We start from the raw sequence: 5775 nt of genomic DNA on the forward strand, positions 1-5775 counted from the left end.
TAGAATGTGGTACAGTGTGTCAGTGTACAGCATATGCCTTGCTGGCTTTTCTGTATATGACATGATGACTGTTCACGGGTATATAGATGTCTCAGCGGTCAGTAGCAAGTCCGCCACTACCAAGGAACCTTGGGTCATTGGATACTGGTAGGACTGCATGGATTTACTTATATATCCCTAACCTCAAAGACATTGTTATGCCAGACATTTACTACGCGTTGTTGCAGTGTTGGGAGTACACGCCAAAGTTTCATGTAAATATATTTATAAACGTTAGCATTGGTTACAATAAGATTTCTTGAAATCGCAAATGGGTGGCTTAGCTGCATTCGTAGCCATCATGTCAGCCAATATGAGGTTTAAACAAATTTGTATTCATATATTTTACATATACCGTTTAAAAAATCAACACTAACATCAGGTGTGCATTTTCTAAAAGTTTACTGCCCGAGACGGAATAATTCAGTCTGGGACGGTCGGGCAGCCAGGTATTTCCAACGCTAATCAGAGGTAGAAGATCAAATTGAAAGATAATCAGTTTTAACTAATGGAAACACACGTTATTTTTGTTCACTTAGCATTAATACAGTTTACAGTGAGTATTTTAATTGTCAGGTACTGGAGCTGTGCTAATGACGCCGTCAAAATAACTAAGATAGATCTACACACACACCATATCACCTCGGCGACCAAAACTCTATATGGGCTTCGAACAGGTACGATCTAAATTTTCAGGAACATTTATGACATTTACAGAATTCAGTAGCGATGACATTAACTTTACATTGTTACGATTTCATAGTACGTAGTTATCATTATACTCTGGCTCCTGTATCGCACTCGATGTTGCCTGTAAGGGTCTGATTCAGCAGAGTTCCATTCTTCCAGGTCATTACAATGATGCTCACCTTCAAGGATACACCAACCAGGGCGGCTACTTTCGGGTCTTCAACATGTTGTCGGAACTGGATCAGCCAGTAAGAGCGAACATTGACACATTGGATCAATGCGGTTTTATGATGACTAGATGTTTTATTTGCACTGGCATTACGGAAATAATTAAGTCGATATCTGTTTTATGTTCATGTTGAGCATGGGGTGTATCTTGAAATGAGTGAGTGACTGAGTGAGTGTGGTTCTATTTTTAACGTCTTTTGGTATCACGCGACGGAGATCGAAACCCAGACCTTCCACTCTCCGGGCGGACAGTCGACCACCAGACCACGGAGGCGGTCTGTGAAACAGTACATGACCACACAAGATATTGTATTGAAACACGCAGTTGTAGGTTTACGATCATAAAAGGCAATAAAATGGATCAAATAAGTGGAAGCAGCAACAAGTAACATGCCCTACAATATATGTCAGTACACTCACTACTGTCCGGAATAATGTCAGTGTGGAAGCGTGTTCGAAGCTCGTAGGAATTCGGTGATTTTAGATAGGCATCCAATCGACATTTGGCTAGTAGATGAGATGCAAGTCAGGTCATAAAAGGCGTGTCGCTCATATTATAGGTACCGTAAGCCCCCTACAACTGTCCCACCACGAAAGTTTTCGAATGTCATATTGCATTTAAACAAAGGTGGATAACTCTAAATTACTCATCGAGTACCACTAAAATCTGGCCTCGACAGCGCTCGACATTTTAAGAATGCTTCAATCATTTGCAGCCAGTGAAAATGACATACACATAAACTTACAACAATCTTCACTGCCACATGGCAAATCTTCAATACCGGAATGATGACTGTCATTGTCAATATCTATTCATTACCAAAAATAATGAGTTCTTCTTTTAATTTCAGTGAAATTAATAATTTTGGGACATGTATCGTCTCTCTCATGAGTTTGAAATGTGCATAAATGTATTGTATCATGCCCGTGTGCCAGGGCTGATTGTTTATGGTCAGATAACCTGTTTCCGATAATGAATTTGGTAAATGAGCTTGGCTAAGAGTCCGAAAGTCTTGACCTATGTCGAGTGTAATGTGTATTTTGGATGCAGAGATTAAATCTTACTTCGCAGCAACACTATATATATTGTCCAACGCAAATAGGGGATGATTAGTCGTGAGTTGTTGTCTTGGCGTCTTCGAAATTACTACCCATTTCCCTTCTTGTCACATTAAGCTCCCTCTGCATAATGTAAGCGTTGTGTAACTGGACTAAACTCCTGGATCATCTTGTTTACCAAGACTAAGTGTGCCCGCCTCCTAGCCAATCTCCTAGTTAATTCAAAGAATGTTGTCAAAATGTTCAACTTCATTTTCAGATATATAATCATCAAACAGTATCGTCACCTTATCCATCAAACAGAGTCGAAAATCATAGGAACAAATGAAGAGCTTAAACCATAAGGGCCAATGTCATTAGGAGTCTGTTTTGAGAAAAGTGATGAAAACACATAATTTTATGCATGTTATTGAACTTTAACGATAAATTCCTAGACATTAAGACATTCTGAGAGCAGAGATATAAATGGTGTTATTAAAACATTTAAAAAAAGGAAATAAATTTACGTTTTTAATTTGTGTAAGGGTGGAAAGGGCCAATGTCTCAAGGTCTCAACCACACACGGAAATGAGGGCTAAAAGGGCCAAAATATAGCAAAATGACTTTGGCCCTTTTATAGAATTATAAGTAGCTATATTTAAAAAACGCATCAATGAAAACATACAATATTTTTTCTACAGATAGATAAGAACTCATAGATGTTAATTATGCAATAATATGCAAAAGGACCAAAGTGCATTTTGGCCCCCTTTAGCACTAAGCTCTTCAACTGTGAAAGCAAATTAAGTGATGCATCTGGATCTATGCACGGACATTATAAATGATGACAATCCCTGAACCAAGCTGTGCAAGAAGAGGGATGATTTTCCAGTCACGAATTTCTCCATCATATCGAGGAATATACATTCGGTTCCAGCTTATATCGTCTACATTTGTCAATCACTTTAGTACTTTATATCACTAGAGCTCGTACAGCTCTAACACCGTTATAATGCAAGTGATGTACGGCGTATGGTTGACAAGCATATATACATGAAGGAGGCAGTGTTTATACACTAGAGTAGATATCAGATGTAGTTACGACCTCGTATCAGTCTTGGAAAAGACGTTAGGTGTCAGTACTAATTACAACAATAGACATACATTTTAACATGCAATATAGCAGTAACAATACATTTGTCCTGTCAACACTACACTTCATTTTGATAATATTACGTCACATGTATATATTGATATTGATGTGACTTGAGTGAGTAGAACTCTCGCAGGAGTGAGTGAGTGAGTGAGTTAATATTTAAAGTCACATCGGCATTGTTTCAGCCATATCGTGACTTGAGCCAGTTATGCATAACTCTCGCAGGAGATAAGTGTCCGATGCAAGAGATATTAATTCCGACACGACACCACACCAATGTAATAATGCCTTAAAACCTCGTACGCTCTACTTGGTTAGAATTAAGAAGTGATTGTGTTTTCTGTATATTCCATTATTAAACATGTACCTCACGTGGATAATTATTAACGCATGGTAAACAGACATATAGGATACATTATCCTTTTAACAAATAATTCTAGGCTATGCCGTACACGAGCCCGATCTGGACCAGCAGATATCCTAAACTGGCGAATATTACCAACCCCGGTGACCCAGCAGGTAGGTCAGCCTGTGTGCATAATGGTCCATTCAAATATGTATTCAAATATTATCTGACCATTATGTTTTTTTTATAATTAACAAGAAAATCATTTAAGTATGATGTCCACATACTGGTACTGTAACAAGAAGGAGTATTGATCTGCGTGGCCTGTCTGGCCTGATTGTTTGGCATCATAAATATACATCCACACCATTGGGATACGATGACCAAGTCAGCGAGCCTGACCACCCGATCCCGTTAGTCGCCTCTTACGACAAGCATAGTCGCCTTTTACGGCAGGCATGGGTTGCTGAAGACGTATTCTATCCCGTATCTTCACATACTATATGATGGTTGATTACTGTTGTGTAGGGGGCCAATGGTCTAAAGTGCCGCAATTCGCTGTACTTAGTTGCGTCCCTTGGGCACGCTAAAAACCTGTGATCGTTGTTTCGACGCGTCAACATGAATGATTTAACCTACTGCATTTAGTTCCAAATCTTAGCTTTCATAAACTGAAATTCACACTTAATATATATCAAGAAGTCTGTGAATCTGTAAGCTTCTGACGTGTGGGGAGTGGCGGAGTCATGTTTTTTTTTCGTGTGTGGTGGACATATGGAGGACACACATCAGTGACAAAAACGATGTCCGATGCATTTCCCTAATTTGACTTCTCACCACATGTCCCCATGTTTTCCCGGTGAATAACTGACTTGCCTTTGCATGTGTTCGTGACGGGTGCTACCGGTGGGACATGTTACACCCACCATTTCGCCAACACCTGGTATCTTTACTATTTGATTACTTAATTATTTGGACCCGTGACGATCCGGGATAGAATAGGTCTTTAGCAACCCAAGCTTGCCCTAACAGCCAACGATGCTTGTCGTAAGAGGCGACTAATGGGATCGGCTGGTCAAGCTCGCTGACTTGGTTCATGCATATCATTGTATCCCAATTGTGTGGATCGATGTTCATGATTTCAATCACTGGATTGCCGCGTCCAGACTCGATTATTTACAGACCGTCATCATATTGCTGAGTGTGGCGTTAAACAACAAAACATGCCAACAACGTAAGTATTTGATTATTTGACATTGTACTTCGGGCACCCCTTGTTGTTATTTACGTAATCCCAAACCAATGTCTTCTTAATCCACACCTGTTAAATGAACAATTGTAATATCTATGTCAGTTTTTGTGAATTTTGTGTCATATGTACAACATAATCTGGGGCTTCACATAGTCAAATAGTTCGGTGAGGAAGAGCGCCAGCAGGATGTGTCACCTGCAGGAAATGCTATTGAGGTTGAGGAGATGCTCTTTACAATACAAGTGCATGTTTTTGTCTACCCTGGAAGCTCTCATCTGTGTGCGCGTGATATCAGAGCAGGTATCCCAATCATTGTTTCGTTCTATTGTTTATATCATGTGAATTTCTTGTTCAGACAAGCCCGTTTTCGAATGTGGCTGCATGATAATCAAATCATATACTCGCTGCATGCAAATTGCTTACAAATAATATTGCATCAGCCTTACTACATTATTTACCTGTAATTTGACTTGTTTACATCTTCTGACAAAAAACAAGAACATTGAATGAATTTCAAATGTCTATGTTTCCGAAGAATATGAAAAGAAATTGATTAAACCTTTGTTATAGACGTGCACACATTACTAATGAGTCAAAGAACTTCTCTAACCCGGATCTTCAAGTGTCCACATTTCGTATGTAAGAGTATCAAATATTAATAGCATACAACATTCTACAAGTATTCGTTATATATCCTACAATTCTGACAAAAGACAAGATGCATATAACAGCGACAAAACGCTCAAAAAATGTTTTCATAAAGTCCATTGTACGATTCCGACTATATCATAGGCATGCGTTTATGAATCACTATTATAGTAATGGCAGGTGTTTGCGTTACAACATATCTCCCATCGCTGACCGTTCATGTACATTCTAGCCAGGATAACAACAGACACATATTTCAGGTTTATGTAGGGAAACAGTTCGATGTGGCTTGACCAAGAACTAGATGAGGCAGGTGACAATTCCCACAATCCTTAAACAGCTGAAGATAAGAGCTGAATCAGTTGAAAATCTGATCTT

Source organism: Haliotis cracherodii, unplaced genomic scaffold, assembly GCF_022045235.1.
Source record: "Haliotis cracherodii isolate W230 unplaced genomic scaffold, xgHalCrac1.p SCAF_11, whole genome shotgun sequence".
NCBI lineage: Eukaryota > Metazoa > Mollusca > Gastropoda > Lepetellida > Haliotidae > Haliotis > Haliotis cracherodii.